Genomic DNA, 26,658 nt, shown 5'->3' with positions numbered 1-26,658 from the left:
TGGTGACCAGTGAGCTGATATAAGGCGGAGCTTTACCTAGCCAAGACTTGTAGATGACCTGGAGCCAGTGGGTTTGGCGACGAGTATGAAGCGAGGGCCAGCCAACGAGAGTGTACAGGTCGCAGTGATGGGTAGTATATGGGGGTTTTGTGACAAAATTATTATTTTTATTTTATTTATTTCACCTTTATTTAACCAGGTAGGCTAGTTGAGAACAAGTTCTCATTTGCAACTGCGACCTGGCCAAGATAAAGCATAGCAGTGTGAGCATACAACAAAGAGTTACACATGGAGTAGACAATTAACAAGTCAATAACACAGTAGAAAACAAAGGGGGGGTCTATATACAATGTGTGCAAAAGGCATGAGGAGGTAGGCAAATAATTACAATTTTGCAGATTAACACTGGAGTGATAAATGATCAGATGGTCATGTACAGGTAGAGATATTGGTGTGCAGAAGAGCAGAAAATTAAATAAATAAAAACAGTATGGGGATGAGGTAGGTGAAAAGGGTGGGCTATTTACCAATAGACTATGTACAGCTGCAAAACGGATGGCACTGTGATAGACTGCATCCAATTTGTTGAGTAGTGTTGGAGGCTATTTTGTAGAAGATCGCCGAAGCCGAGGATCGGTAGGATGGTCAGTTTTACGAGGGTATGTTTGGCAGCATGAGTGAAGGATACTTTGTTGCGAAATAGGAAGCCAATTCTAGATTTAACTTTGGATTGGAGATGTTTGATGTGGGTCTGGAAGGAGAGTTTACAGTCTAGCCAGACACCTAGGTATTTGTAGTTGTCAGAGCCGTCCAGAGTAGTGATGTTGGACAGGTGGGCAGGTGCAGGCAGCGATCGGTTAAAGAGCATGCATTTAGTTTTACTTGTATTTAAGAGCAATTGGAGGCAACGGAAGGAGAGTTGTATGGCATTGAAGCTTGCCTGGAGGGCAACACAGTGTCCAAAGAAGGGCCAGAAGTATACAGAATGGTGTCGTCTGCGTAGAGGTGGATCAGAGACTCACCAGCAGCAAGAGCACATCATTGATGTGTACAGAGAAGAGAGTCGGTCTAAGAATTTATCCCTGTGGCACCCCCATAGAGACTGCCAGAGGTCCGGACAGCAGACCCTCCGATTTGACATACTGAACTCTATCAGATATGTAGTTGGTGAACCAGGCGAGGCAATCATTTGAGAAACCAAGGCTGTCGAGTCTGCCGACGAGGATGTGGTGATTGACAGAGTCTAAAGCCTTGGCCAGATCAATGAATACAGCTGCACAGTAATGTTTCTTATCGATGGCGGTTAAGATATCGTTTAGGACCTTGAGCGTGGCTGAGGTGCACCCATGACCAGCTCTGAAACCAGATTGCATAGCAGAGAAGGTATGGTGAGATTTGAAATGGTCAGTAATCTGTTTGTTGACTTGGCTTTCGAAGACCTTAGAAAGGCAGGGTAGGATAGATATAGGTCTGTAGCAGTTTGGGTCAAGAGTCTCCCCCCTTTGAAAAGGGGGATGACCGCAGCTGCTTTCCGATCTTTGGGAATCTCAGACAACACGAAAGAGAGGTTGAACAGGCTAGTAATAGGGGTGGCAACAATTTCGGCAGATAATTTTAGAAAGAAAGGGTCCAGATTGTCTAGCCCGGCTGATTTTTAGGGGTCCAGATTTTGCAGCTCTTTCAGAACATCAGCTGACTGGATTTGGGAGAAGGAGAAATGGGGAAGGCTTGGGCGAGTTGCTGTGGGGGGTGCAGTACTGTTGACCGGGGTAGGTGTAGCCAGGTGGAAAGCATGGCCAGCCGTAGAAAAATGCTTATTGAAATTCTCAATTATAGTGGATTTATCAGTGGTGACAGTGTTTCCTATCTTCAGTGCAGTGGGCAGCTGGGAGGAGGTGTTCTTATTCTCCCTGGACTTTACAGTGTCCCAGAACTTTTTTTGAGTTAGTGTTTCAGGAAGCACATTTCTGCTTGAAAAAGCTAGCCTTGGCTTTTCTAACTGCCTGTGTATAATGGTTTCTAGCTTCCCTGAAAAGCTGCATATCACGGGGGCTGTTCGATGCTAATGCAGAACGCCACAGGATGCTTTTGTGTTGGTTAAGGGCAGTCAGGTCTGGGGAGAACCAAGGGCTATATCTGTTCCTGGTTCTACATTTCTTGAATGGGGCATGCTTATTTAAGATGGTTAGGAAGGCATTTAAAAAAAATAACCAGGCATCCTCTACTGACGGGATGAGATCAATATCCTTCCAGGATACCCCGGCCAGGTCGATTAGAAAGGCCAAGCTCGCTGAAGTGTTTCAGGGAGCGTTTGACAGTGATGAGTGGAGGTCGTTTCACCGCTGACCCATTACGGATGCAGGCAATGAGGCAGTGATCGCTGAGATCTTGGTTGAAGACAGCAGAGGTGTATTTAGAGGGCAAGTTGGTTAGGATGATATCTATGAGGGTGCCCGTGTTTACGGCTTTGGGGAGGTACCTGGTAGGTTCATTGATCATTTGTGTGAGATTGAGGGCATCAAGCTTAGATTGTAGGATGGCTGGGGTGTTAAGCATGTCCCAGTTTAGGTCGCCTAGCAGCACGAGCTCTGAAGATAGATGGGGGGCAATCAGTTCACATATGGTGTCCAGAGCACAGCTGGGGGCAGAGGGTGGTCTGTAGCAGGCGGCAACGGTGAGAGACTTGTTTTTAGAGAGGTGGATTTTTAAGTTCAAATTGTTTGGGTACAGACCTGGATAGTAGGACAGAACTCTGCAGGCTTTCTTTGCAGTAGATTGCAACACCGCCCCCTTTGTCTGAAAATTTTGTAATTTGGGATGAAAATTTCAGAATTTTTGGTGGTCTTCCTAAGCCAGGATTCAGACACAGCTAGAACATCCGTGTTGGCAGAGTGTGCTAAAGCAGTGAATAAAACAAACTTAGGGAGGAGGCTTCTAATGTTAACATGCATGAAACCAAGGCTATTTCGGTTACAGAAGTCATCAAAAAAGAGCGCCTGGGGAATAGGAGTGGAGCTAGGCACTGCAGGGCCTGGATTCACATCTACATCACCAGAGCAAAAGAGGAGTAGGAGGATAAGGGTACGGATAAAAGCAATGAGAATTGGTCGTCTAGAACGTCTGGAACAGAGAGTAAAAGGAGGTTTCTTGGGGCGATAATATAGCTTCAAGGTATAATGTACAGACAAAGGTATGGTAGGATGTGAATACAGTGGAGGTAAACCTAGGTATTGAGTGATGATGAGAGAGAGATTGTCTCTAGAAACATCATTGAAACCAGGAGATGTCATCGCATGTGTGGGTGGTGGAACTAATAGGTTGGATAACGTATAGTGAGCAGGACTAGAGGCTCTACAGTGAAATAAGCCAATAAACACTAACCAGAACAGCAATGGACAAGGCATATTGACATTAAGGAGAGGTATGCTTAGTCGAGTGATCAAAAGGGTCCAGTGAGTAGTGAGGTTGGTTGGGGTCACGGCGATTCAGACAGCTAGCCGGGCCATCGGCAGCAAGCTAGCATAGGATAGAGGTCTGTTTTTAGCCACCTCGTGCGTTTCCGTCGGTAGGATTAGTGGGTTTCCGTGTGGTAGAGGGGATCAATCCAATTCGCAAAAAAAACATTTTTTATATAGTTATAGAGGCCCAAGAAAAAAGAAGAAAAAACATTGTCCAATAGGTCTATTCAGATAGCAGCCGATAAGACAGCTAACGATTAGCGGACCGCAGATGGGCGTTCAGGTAACGTCACGACGGAGGAGCCAGCTGGATAACTACCTCGGGCAGATAACGCCGACACATTGGTGCGGCTGGCTTCCGGGTTGGATGCTCGCTGTGTTAAGAAGCAGTGCGGCTTGGTTGGGTTGTGTATCGGAGGACGCATGACTTTCAACCTTCGTCTCTCCCGAGCCCGTATGGGAGTTGTAGTGATGAGACAAGATAGTAGCTACTAAAAAAACAATTGGATACCACGAAATTGGGGAGAAAAAGGGGTAAAAAATAATAATAATAATAATAATAAGTAAAACGAGTCCGGATAGGTGATTGTAGCCCAGGAGTGACTGATGGAACTCTTCAGCTGGCTAGCTCCGGAATAATTGATGTTTGCTCCGGAATCGACGTAAGCCGCTAGTCACACGGATAGCAGCTAGCTAGCTGCGAGATCCAGGTATAAATGTCCAGAGCTTGCGGTTGAAATCCGGGGACATGGAGAGAAAAATAGTTACAGTATGTTCCGAGCCGCGCCGTACAAAACTGCCGATTAGATTTTCGAGCTAAACGATAGCTGATGACCACAAACCGTGGTTAGCTGAATACTAATGATTAGCCAGTAAAGAAGCTAACTAGCTTCTGGTTATCTTCTGGTTAGCTTCTGGTTAGCTTCTATGGAGGATTACAGATTTGAGGTAAATAAAACTTTCTTTAAAAAATATATATAAATTGGTGAGGCGGGTTGCAGGGGAGTGTTTTGAAGATGAGTTTATGGAAAAGAAAATGTATATATAAACAGGTATGCAAAGAAAGTTGTAAATATATATATATATATATATAGACGTCTGACTGCTATGCCATCTTGGTGACTGATGAACGTACTGTGGTGCGAAAAGTGCAAATCAATCGCAGAACAACCGCAAAGAACCTTGTGAAGATACTGGAGGAAACAAGTATAAAAGTATCTATATCCACAGTAAAACGAGTCCTATATCGACATAACCTGAAAGGCTGCGCAGCAAGGAAGAAGCCACTGCTCCAAAACAGCGATGAAAAAGCCAGAATAAGGTTTGCAACTGTACATGGGGACAAAGATCGTACTTTTTTGAGAAATGTCCTCTGGTCTGATGAAACAAAAATAGAACTGTTTGGCCATAATGACCATCGTTATGTTTGGAGGAAAAAGGGGGAGGCTTGCAAGCCGAAGAACACCATCCCAACCGTGAAGCACGGGGGTGGCAGCATCATGTTGTGGGGGTGCTTTACTGCAGGAGGGACTGGTGCACTTCATAAAATAGATGGCATCATGAGGTAAGAAAATTATGTCTATATATTGAAGCAACATCTCAAGACATCAGTCAGGAAGTTAAAGCTTGGTCGCAAATGGGTCTTCCAAATGGACAATGACCGCAAGCATACTTCCAAAGTTGTGGCAAAATAGCTTAAGGACAAGAAAGTCAAGGTATTGGAGTGGCCATCACAAAGCCCTGACCTCAATCCTATAGAAAATCTGTGGGAAGAACTGAAAAAGCATGTACGAGAAAGGAGGCCTACAAACCAGGTCTGGTAGGAGAAATGGGCCAAAATTCACCCAACTTATTGTGGGAAGCTTGTGGAAGGCTACCTGAAACATTTGACCCAGGTTAAACAATTTAATGGCAATGCTACCAAATACTAATTGGGTGTATGTAAACTTCTGACCCACTGGGAATGTGATGAAAGAAATAAAAGCTGAAAAAATCATTCTCTCTACTATTATTCTGACATTTCACATTCTTAAAATAAAGTGGTGATCGTCACTGACCTAAAACATGGAATTCTTTACTAGGATTAAATGTCAGGAATTGTGACAATCTGAGTTTAAATGTATTTGGCTAAGGTGTATGTAAACTTCCGACTTCACCTGTGTATGTTTGTGCCCATCTCAGTGAACTAATCCATTGCGGAGGCCTGAACTAAAAGACAATTTATGCTTGATTCGAAAATGTGGTCCACGGCTCCAAATTTTGTAACAATGCTGAGTGCTCTGTATAGCTTCTCATTGACTTGATTGTTTGACGTTTGGTGGGGGCGCTACATCCTGTTTAAACACAAACTCACTTCCTTGACAACTGCTCTGCACTGCTCTGCAAAGCGCAAGAAGTATGAATGCCCTGACTTCTGCTAAGGCCTTATCACCTTAAATGCTGCATGGCCAATGCAGATGTCAGATTGACCATGCGCCTAGATGCACAATGCAATGCTCTCTCCAGAATGCACGCTCTCCTGCCGATTTGTGTACATTCATTGTCTCATAAATTAATTGTGTGAATTGTTTGATTGTTAGTGTATATCAATTCCACATTACATATCACCAGTAGTACATTTATCGCTAATTCCTATAACTTCTAATCTGCAATGTTTTTTACTTTGGTTATGGTATTTTAATGAATTCAATATTCATATTCCTGTCTTCCTGTTCTCATTGTTGGAGTGGACAAGTTTGCAGAGTGCACAACCTATGCTACACTTGTGAGAAACAAGTTTTGGTTTATTTAATTCCATTTACGATTTCTGTCAATTTAGTCATTGTCTTTTGTTTGGAGCGCTCCTGTCAATGTTGAGTAAGGACTTGCATGCATAGAAGTTCGTCTATAGGCTGCCTTGCCTGCGCACAAATGTAGGCATATTAATGTTCCCATTTGGGGATCTGATAGTAGTTCTGATTGGTTTAACACACCAACACTAATGACTTGTGGAGCTTCTCAAAGTAATGTTTTATTCATCGCAAACAAAGTCTGTTTTTACATCCATTGAGAATTATAATAGTTCCTCAATTTATTTGAAAATCTTTCCAGCTCTCTCCCTTTGGATAACTATTCAGCCTGAAAAGAAAAAATGTCAGGCTCTGATCCAGTGGAAACGTCATAAAATAGGCTTCTTATCAGTGCTTGACTTGGACTAAAATAGGTTCCGGTACTAATTTTGGGTGCTGGTACTGTTAATATTTAGGTGCAGGAGCTCCACAATACTTTTGAGCTAATATTCTATAAGAGGTGCCGGTACTCAGCTCAAGGTACTTTTTAGGTTTATCATTTCCATTTAGATTTGGATAGAATTTTGATTAACCACGTGACAATGATTTTGAGATATATCCTAAATTAAATTGTTTTAGGAAAATGTGCATATAAAAACCATTACTGGCACGCAGATCAGTAGAAATGTTAAGATAAATTGGCATTCCACCTGAGAAAGGTTGCCGACTCCTCCTGTAGCCTTTTCGCAGAATCTGCGAAAACCAGCAGGAGCGAGAGGAGAATAGTTGGGTCAGGTTTTTTTTCTTCCGGTTATCTAGATCTCTGGTGCCCTCTTGAGGCATCACACATAAGCTTAACGCATCAGATAAGCTCAATGCATATAGTTGATTTTACTAAAACACCTAGTGTGTGTGTGTGTATATATATGGAAAAATGCATGTAAAAAAAATATAACAATTTGGGCAATCGATTGGTTGAAAGAACAGACAACTTTCGGTCAACCAATATTTTCTGGGGTCGGGGACAGTCCTAGTTTTGTTATTTGTGTTCTAGCTGGGTTCCAGTAGTTGGGCTCTAGCTTAGTGACCATAACCGTGGTGGTCGGCTAGGCTAATAACTAGTTGGCTAACGTTAGCTGATTGACTAGCTTAAAGGAGAAGTAGAAGGTGCTCAACCAACGTGAGTAGAGGTGGATACTAAAAGTGTGTAGACATCATTGGACAGGAAGAGGCTCAATGCTCACTCACTATTAAAAATGCATAGTTTTATTAAACGAGTTTAAAAGATTGACGCTTCAGCCTTCAATGGCCTTCAGAATAATCACAAAAGGAATATACAAGTTAATATAGGGCATGGGGAAGACAATTAGGGAGAACTCTCTTCAGCTGGTGGTGCTAATGAGAGACATTGTGGTAAACCATAAAGGTTGGTACTCAGGGTGTGCCGTGGTCAATGTCGCCACCTAGTGATGGAGTACAGAAGTGAAACCTGTAAACAACAATTAGAAAACTGGGCAGGCTTTTTTTTTTTACAACTACAGTAGGTGTAATCTACATACAACCACTACCATACAATACATGTTGAATATGCTGGGTATTGAAAAATAAATTACAGAGCTAAGCAAAACTAGGGATAGCTTCCTAGCAAAGATAACTGCAAAAAGCTAACATTCTTTGATAACTGTTTAGAAGGCGTTATGTGTTTCCAAAACTTTGATTAACTTTAATGTAGTTGTAAACTACTGTAGGTGTTGATAGCAACTGGCTGACTCGTAGTGCTAACGTAACATTAGCAGGCTGGTTAGGGCTAGAGTTAACAGGCTAGTAGGGCTAACGTTAGCAGACTGGTAGGGCTAGAGTTAACAGGCTAGTAGGGCTAACGTTAGCAGACTGGTAGGGCTAGAGTTAGCAGGCTAGTAGGGCTAACGTTGGCAGGCTAGTTGGCTAGCAACCTTGCAAGTTGATTTGTAACAATACATTCGTAAGTATTTGCTTTTAAATTGGCTGGAAATTAAATTGAAACCAATAGACATGGGTGCAAGTGATTTGTTTTAATTAAAAGTTATTTCTGTTGGAGTTTTCATGTCTAAGGAACAGGCTGGCTTGCCGGGTTCTACATATTACATTACATCACCCCCCCCTGAAAAGTAAGGGAACTTTGCATTGGGACTTTTGATGTGTATTCTAATGCAAATCCATGTGTTACATGTGGTTACGTTTATGCTACCTAGGTTGACATAACGTGCTCCAGCAGTGTAGCCGTAACGGACTATACTATGAAAAATGGATACGCTGAAATTAGGATCCCTGGATGATGAACTCATTGTAGGTTAGCTTGCCTTTAATGTATGCCCAGTTCACCTGCATTTTAAAGCGTCACATACATTTGATGGTCTCCTTAATGTGAAGTGATTGCAGCATTTATTTAAATATTCATAGTCAATAGCTCTTGCTGGAGCCATTCTAAACTGTCACCAGGCATGGATTCTGCGCTTGCGTGCGTACACTGTCAGACATTTTCAATGATCGTGACATCCCAGGGGGTGCCTCTGAAGATGTGTGTGTGTTAAAGCAGCAGACACAGTAAAGGCTTGTACAAGAAGGCTGAGTGCACACACTTTCACACAAACACTTGGGAAATAAACATTGCGTGATGTTGAATGTCAGCTTTTTACTTTGACCTTAACGAGCTAAATGTAAATTACATAGTTTCCTGAAGTAATTATTTATCATGAGGTTCATAAACAACAGCTAGTAATATTATGTATTTCCTATTCAACAAAACTGCATAAGGCTTGAAATGACTGGTTTCTAAATATTGTGTAATCAAATGATAAAATTACTATGATTTCACCTTATAACTGTAAAATACGTATTTGTGGGTTTAGTGTTGTAAAAAATTTGCATATTTTCTAATGGTCTCTCTCGTTCAAACATCTGTCACCACCACTGTGAACATCAAACATCTTCGCTTCCTGAACTCGTTAGGAAATCTCCTTTCATCTCATATTAATATTGTCAGTCTGAGTGTTTTTTTGTTTCAAATCTCTGAATTATTGTAGATTATATTATGGTGTTGTCCAAATGTGCTAGTTTGACGAAACCACACTCTCCTGCTGTGCTACGATGTCAGGATTGCAGGCATGTGCTTTGTCAGGGGGTGACGTAGGGTTCAGCCAGGAGTTGGACTGTCGGAAGAGCCAATGAAATGGTAGGAGGGACATCCCATATTCAAGTGGTGTCAGATTTCACATCCTACATCACACAGGCGGAAGATATATACTCCTTTGTCCTTGAGAACTGGGGCTACTGCTCAATCCAAGCCATCTAAGACCGATAGCTAAGCGCAAAATGTCAGTCGGAACTGAGTTAATGTAGTGGAGCCCTGAAAGGATCTGAGGTACAGTGCATTTGGAGAATATTCAGACCCCTTCACTTTTTCCAAATTTTGTTACTTTACAGCCTTAATCTAAAATAGATTAAATATTATTTTTTTTTCTCATCAGTCTATACGCAATACCACAAAGCGAAAACAGGTTTTTAGAAATGTTTGCGAATGTATTAAAAATAGATACGTTATTTACATACAATTGAAGTCGGAAGTTTACATACACCTTAGCCAAATACATTTAAACTCAGTTTTTCACAATTCCTGACATTTAATCCTTGTAAAAAATCCAATCAAATCAAATGTATTTATATAGCCCTTCGTACATCAGCTGATATCTCAAAGTGCTGTACAGAAACCCAGCCTAAAACCCCAAACAGCAAGCAATGCAGGTGTAGAAGCATGGTGGCTAGGAAAAACTCCCTAGAAAGGCCCAAACCTAGGAAGAAACCTAGAGAGGAACAAGGCTATGTGGGGTGGCCAGTCCTCTTCTGGCTGTGCCGGGTGGAGATTATAACAGAACATGGCCAAGATGTTCAAATGTTCATAAATGACCAGCATGGTCGTATAATAATAAGGCAGAACAGTTGAAACTGGAGCAGCAGCACGGTCAGATGGACTGGGGACAGCAAGGAGTCATCATGTCAGGTAGTCCTGGGGCATGGTCCTAGGGCTCAGGTCCTCCGAGAGAAAGAAAGAGAGAAGGAGAGAATTAGAGAATGCACACTTAGATTCACACAGGACACCGAATAGGACAGGAGAAGTACTCCAGATAACAAACTGACCCTAGCCCCCCGACACAAACTACTGCAGCATAAATACTGGAGGCTGAAACAGGAGGGGTCAGGAGACACTGTGGCCCCAGCCGAGGACACCCCCGGAGAAGGCCAAACAGGAAGGATATAACCCCACCCACTTTGCCAAAGCACAGCCCCCACACCACTAAAAATTCCCTGTCTTAGGTCAGTTAGGATCACCACTTTATTTTAAAATGTGAAATGTCAGAATAATAGTAGAGAGAATGATTTATTTCAGCTTTTATTTATTTAATCACATTCGCATTGGGTCAGACGTTTACATACACTCAATTAGTATTTGGTAGCCTTGCCTTTAAAATTGTTTAACTTGGGTAAAATGTTTCGGGTAGCCTTCCACAAGCTTTCCACAATAAGTTGGGTGAATTTTGGCCCGTTCCTCCAGACAGAGCTGGTGTAACTGTGTCAGGTTTGTAGGCCTTCTTGCTCGCGCACACTTTTTGCGACCAACCTTTAACTTCCGGACTGATGTCTTGAGATGTTGCTTCAATATATCCACATAATTTCCCTTCCTCATGAAGCCATCTATTTTGTGAAGTACACCATCCCCTCCTGCAGCAAAGCACCCCCACAACATGATGCTGCCACCCCTGTGCCTCACCGTTGGGATGGTGTTCTTTGGCTTGCAAATCTCCCCCTTTTCCTCCAAACATAACAATGGTCATTATGGCCAGTTCTATTTTTGTTTCATCAGACCAGAGGACATTTCTCCAAAAGTACGATCTTTGTCAAACCGTAGTCTGGCTTTTTTTATGGCAGGTTCGGAACATTGGCTTTTTCCTTGCTGAGCGGCCTTTCAGGTTATGTCGATATAGGACTCGTTTTACTGTGGATATAGATACTTTTGTACCTGTTTCCTCCAGCATCTTCACAAGGTCCTTTGCTATTGTTCTGCTATTGATTTGCACTTTCGCACCAAAGTACATTCATCTCTAGGAGACAGAACGCGTCTCCTTCCTGAGCGGTATGACGGCTGCGTGGTCCCATGGTGTCTATACTTGCGTACTATTGTTTGTTCAGATGAACGTTGTACCTTCAGGCATTTGGAAATTGCTCCCACGGATGAACCAGACTTGTGGAGGTCTACAATTCTTTTTTTGAGGTCTTGGCTGATTTCTTTTGATTTTCCCATGTTGTCAAGCAAAGAGGCACTGAGTTTGAAGGTAGGCATTGAAATACATCCACAGGTACACCTCCAATTGACTCAAATTATGTCAATTAGCCAATCAGAAGCTTCTAAAGCCATGAGATAATTTTCTGGAATTGTCCAAGCTGTTTAAAGGCACAGTCAACATAATGAATGCTAACTGACCGACTGGATTTGTGATCCAGTGAATTATAAGTGAAATACTCTGTCTGTAAACAACAACAAAAAATTACTTGTGTCATGCACAAAGCCAGTGGTGGTCCGTCAGGGCCAGCAAGGCCTTCTCTGCTGGCCTAAACATCATCAGAATATATGTATTTTTTAAATATATTTTCCCACAAATATGTATTAAATTATTCCCCAGAGTAAGAGTTACACTCTTCATTTCATAGCGTTCCTCTTGGTTGCACTGCTTCCAGCCCCAGGTTGAGATTTGGAGGGCTGGTCTTTATGTTAGATCTTTTATCCAATCATATTCAGCCATCATGTGTTGCCAGGGGTCTAAAATCTGCCCTCAGGCCTTCAGAATCAACAGTGCGGGCTCTTGTAGCTTAAAGTGAATGGAAATAAAAATTTTGTGTCAACCAATCAGCTTTAGAGTTGGCTATTGTACCTATGCTGGCTGGCTCCAGCCAGCTAGCAGGCGTAGTGCGTGCACGTCTTTTGATTGGATTACCAATATTGAGAGGCAGGTCCTATATGGGCAGGTCTCAGAACTAGGAAACTGAAATTGATCAACGAATAAATTCGCGTACTACTAAGCTGTTTTTTCAACCCACAATGGCGGAAGGAGAAGATATCGATTTGGTCGAGGATATAATTATAACGCCATTCTCAAGACAAACCTTTCAAGAAAAGTTAGACATTGTCAGGAGAGGTAGACGCCGACGCTACAAAGCCTGTCAGGCGGGAAAGGGGTTCGTTCGCCACTTTCAACTATGGGCGCTATCAATGACTCACAGGCTCCGAGAAGCACTGCAAACTGTACTGCTGGGAATGCCTATTATTTGCAAGTGATCGATTTGGTGTTTGGAGCCACACTGGCTTTGCAAACCTGAGTTGTCTAACCAAGGCAGCAACGAGACACCATAGTACGGCTGGGCACTTACAAGCAATGGTGCTTTTGAAAACATTTGGGGACACCCGAGTGGATCTACAGCTCAACGAACAAGCGCGCAGGGCAACGAAGCTGCACAATGAAAAGGTATTGTACTCTTCCCCTGCAATTCTCTGAATAAAAATGTCAATTTCAAGGTGACGCAACACCTGGTTATACTGCATTTCTGTCTAAATGTATAGTGTCTAGAGCCATGGCATCATAATGATGGTAATAAGAGGTGGATTAATTCGGGTGGGACTGTGTAGGACTTCACTGAAGGCCCAGGCCCCAGAACCACGGCACGTTACTGCACAAAGCAGATGTCCTAACTGACTTGCCAAAACTATAGTTTGTTAACAATACATTTTTGAAGTGGTTGAAAACTATTTTTAATGGCTCCAACCTAATTGTATGTAAACTTCCGACTTCAACTGTAAGTATTCAGGCCCTTTGCTTTGAGACTCCAAATTGAGTTCAGGTGCATCCTGTTTCCATTGATCATCCTGGATTGGAGTCCACCTGTGTTAAGTTCTATTGATTGGACATGATTTAGAAAGGCACACACCTGTCTATATAAGGTCCCACAGTTGACAGTGCATGTCAGAGCGAATACCAAGCCATGAGGTCGAAGGAATTGTCAGAGAGCTCCATGACAGGATTGTGTCAAGGCACAGATCTGGGGAAGGTTTCCAAAAAATGTCTGCAGCATTAAAGGTCCCCAAGAACACGGTTGCCTCCATCATTCTTAAATGGAAGACGTTTGGAACCACCGAGACTCTTCCTAGAGCTTTCCGCCCGGCCAAACTGAGCAATCGGGGGAAAAAGGGCCTTGGTCAGGGAGGTGACCAAGAACCCAATGGTCACGCTGACAGAGCTCCAATTCCTCTGTGGAGATGGTTGTCCTTCTGGAAGGTTCTCCCATCTCTGCAGCACTCCACCAATCAGGCCTTTATGGTAGAGTGGCCAGACGGAAGCCACTCCTCAGTAAAAGGCACATGACAGTCCGCTTGGAGTTTGCCAAATGGCACATAAAGGACTCTCAGACCATGAGAAACAAGATTCTCTGTTCTGATGAAACCAAGATTGATCTCTTTGGCCTGAATGCCAAGTGTCACGTCTGGAGGAAACCTGGCAACATCCCTACGGTGAAGCATGGTGGTGTTTTGCAGGGACTGGGAGACTAGTCAGGATCGAGAGAAAGATGAATGGAGCAAGTACAGAGAGAGATCCTTGATGAAAACCTGCTCCAGAGCGTTCACAGCCAAGACAATGCAGGAGTGGCTTCAGGACAAGTCTCTAAAAGTCCTTGAATGGACCAACCAAAGCCCGGTCTTGAACCCGATCGAGCATCTCTGGAGAGACCTGAAAGTAGCTGTGCAGCAATGCTCCCCATCCAACCTGACAGAGCTTGAAAGGATCTGTAGAATGTGAGAAACTCCCCAAATACAGGTGTGCCAAGTTTGTAGCGTCCTACCCAAGACGACTCGAGGCTGTAATCGCTGCCAAAGGTGCTTCAACAAAGTACTGAGTGAATGGTCTGAATACTTATGGAAATATTTCATTGTTTAGACATTTTTGCAAATTTATTAAACTGTTTTTGCTTTGTCATTATGGGGTATTGAGTGTAGATTAATGAGGGGGGGAAACAATTTAATCAACTTTAGAATAAGGCTGTAGCGTAACAAAATGTGGACAACATCAAGAGGTCTGAAAACTTTCCAAATGCACTCTATAATATTATATATCCTGTTTACATCCATATGCATGGCGTGCCATATACTGTCAAATGTGCTCTGAAGGTGCTCTGAGTATTTCATTGAACATATTGTCCGTTATTTTCCACACAGTATCTGTAATATGCCTAAAAGGGTTTTCAGTTTCTAAGGAAACACTGGCTCCTCGCTCAGCTAAATAAGGCATTCTTGTTATGAGTCCAGAAGTCTCCCTAGCGGGGGCTGAGATTGCACTGTGGCTGTATTGAACATCTGAGACTATACTGAAGATAATGATATGAAACCACGCACCGGCCTGCTTGGTGGTGTGGCGTTATGCTGCCAGTTCATCAGTAGATTTAGTTTATGATACTGTCAGCTTTGATTTTTTTGTAATTACTTATCTATTGAGCAAAGTGAATGAAACGAGGCATGTTTGCTGTTAATCTGTATATTATGATCAGGTTAGGAAAAAAATACAGTACTCACCTGATTTCAAGAACTAGTGTTGGGACACAGTGGTACTGTGTGAGTCTCATTGAGTTCTCCCTGCTCTCTGTCAGGGGTTGGATTTCTTTCAGGCTCCCTATCGTCAGCATGAGGCAGGGCCAACTCTTGTTTTTATTCTGTTCACATGGACAGGACTGTTCTTACCGCAAGTCTCTGTCAGCAGAATTTCAAATGAATCGCACAAAGCCAGGTTTCCAGACAGGATTGGTTTACAGCACATACAGACATTGAATCTGTCTCCCTGCACAGCAAGACTTGCGGTGGGAAACAGCAGCTAATTCTAACCTATTCTAATATTAGATAAAGCAAAGATTAGATTTCCTGCCTAGATTCAAGAATTACTACAATAAAGTACCCGCCTCTTCCATTACCTCCCCCATTTTGTCGTCTCTGGGTAGATAATGGGTATAGGAGTCGATAGGATATAGGAGTAGATAGTAGAGCAAGGAAGCTAAAATGAAAATGATCGACACCAATCAGTAATCACAGTCAGTTTGATATCATTCATAACGATAAGTAGCCTATACTAGAGAAATGTGACGTTTTTAAATGAAATGGTCCATATCGCCCAGCTTTAGTATATAGAATCTAAAGTACTGTAAGAAGAGTGAAATACTATGGCATAATGTGTCTGTCTAAGCCTACATATGCGGCATGGCTATTGCTTCAATGTCATCCACTAAGCTTAGAAATCTGCCTTTCAATCTACTTCATGTGAATATCACTTGATTAAATCAGCGAAGTACAATTAACTATTTACTTAGCTGTGCATACCTACCTAATAGTGAGTTTTTACCAGCCTCATGTTGACCCAGCAGCATTGCTGTTCTTGACACAAACCGATGTGTTTGGCACCTACTACCATACCCTGTTCAAAGGCACTTAAATCTTATGTCATGCCCATTCACACTCTGGCACATATCCTTGTCTAAATTGTCTCGAGGCTTAAAAATCTTTCTTTAACCTCTCCTCCCCTTCATCTACACTGATTTTGAAGTGGATATAACAAGTGATATCAAAATGGATCATAGCTTTCACCTAGTCAGTCTGTCATGGAAAGAACAGGTGTCCTTAATGTTTTGTACATTGTGTATAACCACCAGAACGTAGGAAAATCCATACTGCAGGTTCTGTTTGGAAAGCTATGAAAGCTACAGCAATGCACTCCAGCATGACCCTCTGTTTTCTGCGGTAGCCTCTGGAGTGACGCCGTTTACCCGATTTTGAAGTAACAGTCAGGATACCTTTTGACCTTTTTCATTTTCAAACATTCTGTGGGTCGGTCTCATTCTCACATCAGACGGTCTGAGAAAGTCCATGGTTTTCTGGAAGCCATTAAGTCTGACTTGTCCGTGTGGGGCGAATAAGGCTCGTTGAACACTGAGATTAGAGACATGGACTCAGATATGTGGAACAAACAGCACCCTCTCATTATAATTGTCCATAGAGAAATCTACCACAGCCGTGTTTGTCCCAGATTCTTTCATAAGATGGGGGCTCTGTGTGTCTGAGAACCCAAGCTCATTAACAAGTGCGTTCCACTGGGCAGTTTCATCCATTTGAAGTAGATCAATTATTTCTCTCTCTGTACTTCCCCTCTCATTCCCTGCTTGCATTAAAGAGCACACAGTAAAAGTCCCTAGAACTTCCACTTGTTTTATTTGTAGCTTTTATTGTCCTCCATTTATGCATATAGGTTACATTGTGTGAGGGAGATCCACAGGTTATTAGTGACACACACACGACCAGAGTTGTTTTGTGCCCCCGATTCGGTCTTTACGATGCTCACATTACTAGGGTTACCTTTCTGCCGGTCTCTGTAAACCTCAATATCGAGCTGCGTTTATCTTTCTCCATCTTCTTTTAACCTACTCCTGCACCAGACAGTTGGAGTATTTTCTTATCTTCTACTGTTTTATATCCCTCTGGCTATTATTTCTGTCCGCCCTGCAGTATTGCTACTTGCCAGCTTCAGACTTAATATTATTGCTGAGTTCATATAGGGGTGTGATTTTAGTGTGGTTTGGCAAGCTTTCACCTTGTGAAAGATAGCTTCCAGTAATTGGGTACATTGACATCGGTACCCATACATTACTCTGTATGGGGAATTTGTTTCTCCTCCTTGCCATCTTAATTCATCTATTCATTGATTGCATTGCCAATGCCAAGTGAAGCTGTTGACATCGCACGTGACTTGTGATTTTCCCACTCACCATTTACATCAGTACCTTTTTTGATGTGTAAATTATTCGCTCAGTAAGAGCTTTTTCAAGACATCTGGCACAACATTCATCGGGTTTCATATAGTCTTAGCACAATTGGTTGATTTTCTTATTGAATCCAACACCTGAGGTATTTGAAGTAACTGTGTTTTGTCCCGTTTGTCCCAGGAGCAGAAGTCTGAAGAGGAGGTGGTAGCGTACCTGGACGGTGCCGATGGAGAGGAGTTTGACCCCAGCACGCTTCCCGACCCGGACAAACTATGCTCTGACTCGGAGGAAGATGATGACCAGAGCAGGTAATAACTATAGGCTACTGTACCAGCTAGTTTTTAGGCTGAAACTGAATGTATGATAGACTAAAAGCTCCAGCCCGAGCATTTAAAATCACTTGACAATGCAACCCTACCAATAAGGATTTTGTGACTAGTAGATCTGAAAGAACAGGCATCAATTCGACCAAGCCTAGATGTTTGGCTATCACTGTTACATGTCCAATCCTTTAAAAACTACCAGACAGAATCGAGAAGTCATGGGCTTGTGATCCAGCAATGGTCTGACATTTCTCAAGAAATCCATATTGGAAAACAATGAGCTGCTCAGCATTTATTGGACCAGCAGTCTGTTGTAGCGAGGATTGTTTCCTTCGAGCATTCCTAGATTCATTAGATTTGCAATGTTGTATCTCTGCTCGTCTGCCTAGGGTTATTGGGATTTGGGGTGTAATTGACTCTGGAGCAGAACTATACCCTTTCCAGGAGGGAGGACTCCCTTGTAGCCCGCTGGCCGAGGCATTGATCGCTGGGCGTGCGGCAGCTAGGCTATAAAGTGTGTAATTAGAGACAGATTAAAAGTGGCAGCCGAGGGTGAAGGGCAACGCAGCCTCTCGCTACAGGGCAATGCACCAAGGATTTAAAGGCAGAGAGGCAGGCAGTACGAGGCTTCTGGTTTTCTGCTCCACGTCTTCCTCTCTTTTCTCAGTGTCTTAGGTGTCTATTCCGGTGTATTGTCTTTGTGCTCTCGCTCTCTGACTTGATTCTACTTACCTTTCTCCGGCCCTTCCGTTCGCTTCCTCACATACACTTCTTTCTCTCTCTGCCTCTCTCCCCTGTGTGTGGAGGAGCAGGTGATGTTCATTCCATCTCCTCCTCCTCCGTAAGCCCACTAGTCCATAGGGCTGGGGGCGAGAGCAGATTTATGCTCCCCTGGCGTTCACTGCATGACTACGCTTGCCCGTTACCACGGAGATCTACCACTAGCCTGCCTGTCTCTCTCACCGGGAAGCTGGTTTGTAACCAAGGAGGGGGTTCTCAGAACACCACCACTTATTTATCACCCTCACATTGACACCCCCCTCCTCTCTCTCCCCCTCCCTCCGCCTCTTTCCTCCGGTGTATATTAACACCACCTCCTAGTGCCTTCCCCTGGCAGATTTCCACACACCAATACTATCTGTAAGAGTACCCCCCTGTGCTGCTGGTTTATGGCCTGACTATTGTTACAGCGCACCAAGGATGTACTGTATCCATTCCATATCCATGCTCAGTCCATCCATGCCTGTATTGGCCTATTCTGTCTCACTCCACTGATCATATCCTGTGGTGATGATGAATGACAGTTTAATTGACAGTCTCCCTGGCTGATGTAATCACTGAGTCATTTGATCGTGATCTCCAGGGCAACAGCCGGTGACATGAGTAGCAGCACCGTCAAGTATTTGGATGGATGAATGTCCCCAGGACAGCTCTAAGGCCAATTGGCTGTACCTGGATATAGACTATCATTAGCATGCTACTCGCTAACCATAGGGGTGCAATTGATTGATGCTCAGCCTTTAGCAGACCATATTACCCTCGTTTCTGACACTGTGTTAACTATGTATCACCACCACCAAAATCAGAATCACGTTATTCGCCAAGAATAAAAATCAACTGTACTAGTTTCAGACTCTGGTCTTGTCCGGTCTTGATTACAGTCTTGATTACCAGTTTCTCCTGGTTGAGGGTTGATGAGAGTAACTGCTTCTCTCCTACAGTAGTTGTTATGAACAATATTACTGACGAAAATTACAGACACCCATACATGCACCAGGGGTCTCTTCACAGTCCCCAAGTCCAAAAGGAATTCACAGCAAGGCACAGTTTTATACAGAGTCATGATCACATGGAACTCCCTTCCATCTCCATTTACTCAAGCAAACAGCTAAATTACCTTTAAAAAACGGATTAAACAAAAACACACACAGGCACACTAACACACACAATCTACACATACATTATTCTTTAGACTTATTTTTTGTACAGTGCCCTCCTGATTTATTGGCACCCTAGGTAAATACTGTATGAACAAAGAAGGCTGTGAGGTTGTTATTTATCAACTTGATTTTGCTCAAAATATCATATGAATCCAACCTTTTAATTGAGTTAAAATTGTTAAAAGAAAAACTTTCGTCATCAATAAATCATTATTTTATTCAAAAACATACATGTCACAATTATTGGCACCACAGCATTTAGTATTTTGTGAACCCTCCTTTTGCCAAGATAACAGATCTGAGTCATCTGCTATAATGTTTGATGAGGTTGGAGGACACAAAAGACGTGATTTGAGATCATTCCTCCATGCCGAAACTAGGGCTAGGCGGTATACTGTATTTTGCGATATACCGGTATTGATACACGGACTGGTTTGGGTTTTTACTTTACCTTTACTTTACCTTCCATAATGGTATTTGAATGTTTAGTTTGTTAAATGTGATACGCCATGTGTAACGTCCATTTTTATAGTTTACTTCGCTACTTGAGTCATCTCTCCTCTCTCCATGCTGTTTTCCACACAGACCTAGCCGCCCCCGTCACTCAAGGAGCGCATTTGTTGTTCCTCGACCAGGAGACACTTGCGTTCAGTCTGCATGGTCAATGCCGCACATGCAACAATGTTGGTGTTGTTTTCACTTTGTTTCTTATTAAATCCACTAGCATTCTATAATTACGCTTAGTTTGTAAGAAACACATCTGCAAACAGCTAGTTTGTCTTTTCTTAGCAAGTTGAGCCTAAATCTTTTTAGCTGCTAATGATAATAGCTAGTTAGTTTGCTATACATGTCAGAGCAAACGTAATTAGCTATACAGCCTGATAAAACCATTGATGGTGTAGACCTAAATCAGCATGTTGTTTGTGCAACAGTATTTAATAAATCAAATAGGAATATGCAAAGCATGAATAGGTTACCTACATGAAGTAGTTAAGAGAACTTTCAACGTAGCCAAAGATTGTAGGGTCCCCTAGGAAACACTTATTAACACTGTGGTTCCTAAAAAAAGAAGGGAAAAAAAGAACACTTTAGTTCCTACCCTGTCACAAGAACTCCTCCCTGGCATTTTCATTCGTTGTCATGTCAAACAACACTGTATTCTAACTATTTAATTAGAATAATCATCCTATTTCCATGATTCCAGCTAGTGTTACACCAATATTACATTTTAGGCCAATACTGATATCCGATGTTTTCCTTGCCAAAAAAAAAGGAAAACCGATAACCGATATTTACAATTTAAGCTGCCTTTTAAGCATTCTTGTGCAGTTAAAGTTAGACCACTATGTCCATGTGTGTGTGTTAAAATTAAGGCACTGCATCTCAGTGCAAGAGGCGTCACTACAGTTCCTGATTCGATTCCAGGCTGTAACACATCCAACTGTGATTGGGAGTCCCATAGGGCGGTGCACAATTGGCCCAGTGTTGTGCGGGTTTGGCCAGGGTAGGCCGTCATTGTAAATAAGAATTTGTTCTTAACTGACTTACCTAGTTAAGTAAAGGTTACACACACCACGCTGACCAAAAATGTGTTTTGTTGGCATTTACGTATGTCTCCATTACCAGTAAAACATAATCAAAACGTATTTATTTCACTTACTTGCAGTGCTGTTTCATTGTTCATTTGTTCAGTCGTTTCATTCTCAACCAGGATTTCTATGGAACCTCGTTTGGTTCTTTGCGTGTCAAAAAAGATACACGTCAAATAACACTGACGTGTCAAATAAGCTTGTTGACCTGAAATATGACTGAACGTCACATAATAATTTAACGCGTTACTTAATTTGTTACGTAGTTATTACACATTGATTACACTATCACTCGTATTTCATATGTCACAATGACTCATCGATACGTGTTAGAGGTCGACCGATTATGATTTTTTAACACCGATACCAATGCCGATTATTGGAGGGCCAAAAAAAGCCAATACCAATTAATCAGCCAACTTTTTTTTTTTTTTTAATGTATTTATTTGTAATGACAATAGTGAATTTACATTTATTTTAACTCAATATAATATATATATATATATATATATATAACTTTCAATATAATACATCAATAAAAATCAATTTAGCCTCAAATAAATAATGAAACATGTTCAATTTGGTTTAAATAATACAAAAACAAAGTGTTGGAAAAGTAAAAGTGCAATATGTGCCATGTAAAAAACCTAACGTTTGAGTTCCTTGCTCAGAACATGAGAACATATTAAAGTTGGTGGTTCCTTTTAATGTGAGACTTCAATATTCCAAGGTAAGAGGTTTTAGGTTGTAGTTAATATAGTATTTTTTATTTTATAAAAAAATCTTTACCCCGTTTTCCCCCCAGTTTCGTGGTATCCAATTGTTTAGTAGCTACTATCTTGTCTCATCGCTACAACTCCCGTTACGGGCTCGGGAGAGACGAAGGTTGAAAGTCATGCGTCCAACCCGGAAGCCAGCCGCACCAATGTGTCGGAGGAAACACCGTGCACCTGGCAACCTTGGTTAGCGCGCACTGCGCCCGGCCCGCCACAGGAGTCGCTGGTGCGGCGATGAGACAAGGATATCCCTACTGGCCAACCCCTCCCTAACCCGGACGACGCTGGGCCAATTGTGCGTCGCCCCATGGACAGAGCCTCTGGTGGCACAGCTGGTGCTGCAGTACAGCGCCCTTAACCACTGCGCCACCCGGGAGGCCCGGTTAATATAGTATTTATAGGACTATTTCTCTCTATACCATTTGTATTTCATATACCTTTGACTATTGGATGTTCTTATAAGCACTATAGTATTGCCAGTGTAAAAGTATAGCTTCTGTCCCTCTCCTCGCCCCAACCTTGGCTCGAACGAGGAACACATCAACAGCCACCCTCGAAGCAGCGTTACCCATGCCGAGCAAGGGGAATAACTACTCCAAGTCTCAGAGCGAGTGACGTGTGAAACGCTATTAGCGAGCACCCTGCTAACTAGCTAGCCATTTCACATCGGTTACACCAGCCATTAGGCTGATAGGCTTGAAGTCATAAACAGCGTTGTGTTTGCGAAGAGCTGCTGGCAAAACGCACAAAAGTGCTGTTTGAATGAATGCTTCTGAATGCTCTATCAAATCATAGACTTAATTATAACATAACACACACAAATACGAGCCTTTGGTCATTAATATGATCGAATCCGGAAACTATCATTTCAAAAACAAAACGTTTATTATTTCAGTGAAATACGGAACCGTTCGGTATTTTATCTAACGGGTTGCATCCCTAAGTCTAAATATTCTTGTTGCATTGCACAACCTTCAATGTTATGTCATAATTACGTACAATTGTGGCAAATTAGTTTGCAATGAGCCAGGCTACCCAAACTGTTGCATATACCCTGACTTTGCGTGCAATGAACGCAAAAGAAGCAAAACGCAAAAGAAGACAATTTCACCTGTTAATATTGCCTGCTACCCTGGATTTTTTTTTGCTAAATATGCAGGTTTAAAAATATATACTAGAGCGTTGGACTAGTTAACTATAAGGTTGCAAGATTGGATCCCCCGAGCTGACTAGGTGAAAGTTTGTCGTTCTGCCCCTGAACAAGGCAGTTAACCCACCGTTCCTAGGCTGTCATTGTAAATAAGAATGTGTTCTTAACTGACTTGCCTAGTTAAATAAAGGTATAAAAAATAAAATATAACTTTTTTTAAAGAATCTGCAAAATCGGCGCCCAAAAATACAGATTTCCGATTGTTAAGACAACTTGAAATCAGCCCTAATTAATCGTCCATTCCGATTAATCGGTCGACCTCTAATACGTATGCTATGATGCTGGGAAAGTTGTCTCGAGCACATACAGCACTGGTCATAAAAAAAAGCTAGCTAGGTCATTGATGCAAACAACGTTCTTCCCCAAAAACATAACAAAATGACATATGTTTCAGTAGCTATAGTTAGCTACCTAACTATATAGCTAGGTGTCATAATGTAAAATAACCTTAATTTATAAGACAGTTATTTGATTTAATGGTGGTCGGAACCATCTATGTGATGCTAGCCACAATAAGGATTAGCAACAACAGTGGACTTTGCGGATTGCCCTCAGAATAAAAGTATGTCATTGACAGTGACGCAAATGAATACAAATAGTATAATTATTCCGTAATTCAATAGATCATGCTAAACGAGGTTGGAATGTTATAAAAAGACAATCATTTGTTACTTTGACAAAAATCTGTTGAAATCACACTGGATGTATTATACTTTAGAATTGTATTGGGGGCATACTTACTTCACTGTACAGCCTTACCTATGGATTTTGGATCAATGACATGGGGTATCAGTCTACTCAGTGACACCCAGATAACATTAGCATTGTAGCTATTATTTTGTGGGACTGTGAATTGAGACACATTTATTGTCAACCTATGTGCATTGAACTCTATTCCTGAGGAAAAACAATACTGCGTGGATATTTTGGAGTCTGATAACTCTGAGGATGACTTTGGGGAAAAATATCTTGGGTATTGAGTCGACTGATACCCCATTTCATTGATCCCCAATCTTTAGGTAAAGCTGTACAGTGAAATATGAATGTCAATACACACAACAGGCTGACTGGGGAGGTGATTTCACACACTGTCACAGTCCCGCGATAAGCTCTACAACGCTAATATTTGCGTAAACTCTTCACAGTTGTGTTCTGTGGGTGTCATTGATACCCCCATTTCATTGCTTCACATTATCTAGTCGAAATATGGCATGATTCCACCAATTGTAACCTTCTGCATCACTTTCAGAGGTACTTTTATTTTGAAGGCAAAACGCAAATTCCACTATTGTGCCTAATCCTTATTGTGGCTAGCTTCACAACATAACCCGGTCCGGTTGTGCCTCACTAGCCAGATGAAGCTAACTGGCTGCTTATAACGTTAGCTTTGGGTAACAGGGTTAAGTAGCTGGCTAGCTATTTATTTTCATGAACTGAAGTTCAATTTCAATAGGTGAACAACAAGTGGCTACCTAGCTAATACTTACTCACAAGGATTCCTAAATGGTTGATTGTCAAGGGCAATGAATTCCATTATCTTGGCTTTAATGGATTTCACCTTTTGAGTTATCTCGCTGAAATGTTCTTACTCTTTCAAATGACTGCTCGACTTGTTGACTGCTCGATCCACACAGCAGACATTGTGGGCTAGGTTAGGAATGCTGTGTTGCACAACATTTTACGTGGCATCATTGCGTCATGTACCTACCTTTTATATAGGTATGCACGTCAGCTTTGACATCGGTATTAAACTAGACATCAGGCCGTTACCCATGTTGGCATTTTTAGCTAATATCGGCCGATTCCAGTATGTTCACCGATATATCGTGCATCCCTAATTCCAACAGTTCACCCAAGTGTTTTGCTCTAAATCACATGTCAAATCGCAATTGCAACATTTGGTTAAAAATAAGGCCTAGATTGTTTCCCCATATCGTGCAGCCCTACGTGGCAGTGTGGAAATGCCCAAATGAGTGCAGGTAATGCAGAAATTTATAAAATTGATACATTTTTGGTTGAATTGAACAGTGTGGTGAAGGACCCATTAAAATCACTGAGAATGTATGTGTTGCCACCCTAGGGTCACTCATTACTCATAAAGCACATTTAGAACTTGTATTATTAAAAAACAAAATACCATCATATCGTCCAGTTTATTATTATTATTATTATTATTTTTTTTTATTTTTTTATACTGTCATAGGTTTTGGCCTAAAATCTCCTGGCACTAGATGGAGTCTGATGCCGTGTATCCTAACAAGGTTTCCATGGCCTTTGTTAGTAAAACAGCCCCACAACATTACAGATCCACCACCATACTTCACAGTGGGGATTAGGTTCTTTTCTGCATGACTATGGCTCTTTTTATGCCAAACTCACCTCTGGTGTTTTTTGCTAAAAAACAACAACTATATTTTGTCTCATCAGACTGTCCAACCTGGTTCAAAGACATTTAACAAACTCCAGCCGCTTACGTTTGTGGTTTGGTGACAGCAGAGGCTTTCTTCAGGCAACCCTTCCAAAATAACTTTTTGGCATGGAGGTGGTGTTATTGTAGTTTTGGAGACCAGATGTAACCAACTATTGCAATTCTCCAACTGTGATTCTTGGCGATGTATTTTTCCACTTGAACCATCCCTCTCACTGTGCGTGGGGGCGAAATACACTTGTATTCCAGGCAGGTTCCAGGCAGGTTCATCACTACTTCAGTTGTTTTACATGTCTTATTGCACTAATAGTGGAGATGGGTATTTTCAGGTGTGTAGCTATCTTTTTAAAGCCATTACCTGATTTGTGAAGGCTAGCAACCTTTTGTCTTATTTCATTTGTGTGTGCTCAGTCATCCATCAACATGGTAAAGGACAAGGGGAGTGTCACCTCATATTTATACCCTAGTGAAACAGGACTTCAAAACTTCTTAGGAATTGGCATCCCGTCAAAGGGACAGTTAATGCAGGGCCTTGTGTCACCATCGCAGATTTTAGAGAAACAACAAATGTCGGTACAGGTGTCGTATATCGGCTGAAAGCTTAAATTCTTGTTAATATAACTGCACTGTACAATTTACAGTAACTATTACTGCAAAAAAGGCCATGCAATTGTTTGAGGTGAGCTCCTAACAAAACACTTTTTTCACTGCGTTAGGCTTGATAAATCTACCTCTGAAGGTAAAATGTGTACTTACATTCTGAAATCTTGCTCTGATTTATCATCCAAAGGGACGCAGAGATAACATGAAGTGTCGTTTTGTTAGATAAAATCCTTTTTCATGTCCTAAAAACGGCCATATAGCATGCACGATCGGTTTTGTATTTCCACTTGTTCAATTAGCAAATAAATGGAATCTGTGAAAATCTAACCCTAAACATTGTTTCAACCAGTCAAATCGCGTTAGTATGTATTCCTCAGAGATCCTAGAATGTAACGAGACTTCACTATATCATTAGGGGTGTAGTATATCCTATAGGACACCATATTTGTTCAGAGAGCGACGCCTTCATGGCACCCCGATGACACGGACGGTTTTCACTTGAACGACTCGAACTTTGTCAAATAAGCACCAATTGTGGTCAAACGAAGCTAGCTAGATAGCCAATGAGCTGGGCTTTACGGGAGTATCCGGAAAGCTTTTATCTGTCGGAAAATATAGCTACTAACCTTGTACGACAGCATGGCTTTTCCTTTTGGACAAGAATTATAAGAATATTCAGAGT

At 41.9% G+C, this 26,658-nt stretch overlaps 1 protein-coding gene across 1 annotated transcript in view; it reads left to right on the top strand.

Annotated features, from left to right (window-relative positions):
- LOC109873419 (probable ATP-dependent RNA helicase DDX10) overlaps window positions 1–26,658 on the top strand; it is a 116,682-nt gene that overhangs the window by 81,148 nt on the left and 8,876 nt on the right. The window contains 1 exon segment of the mRNA XM_031807437.1: window positions 17,288–17,415. The gene's annotated coding sequence lies outside the window, so the exon portion shown is untranslated.

The sequence above is a fragment of the Oncorhynchus kisutch genome, linkage group LG28 (genome assembly GCF_002021735.2).
Source record: "Oncorhynchus kisutch isolate 150728-3 linkage group LG28, Okis_V2, whole genome shotgun sequence".
Taxonomy (NCBI): Eukaryota; Metazoa; Chordata; class Actinopteri; order Salmoniformes; family Salmonidae; genus Oncorhynchus; species Oncorhynchus kisutch.
Note: the sequence above shows the minus strand (reverse complement) of the source record. Positions and strands in the feature narration are given on the sequence as shown.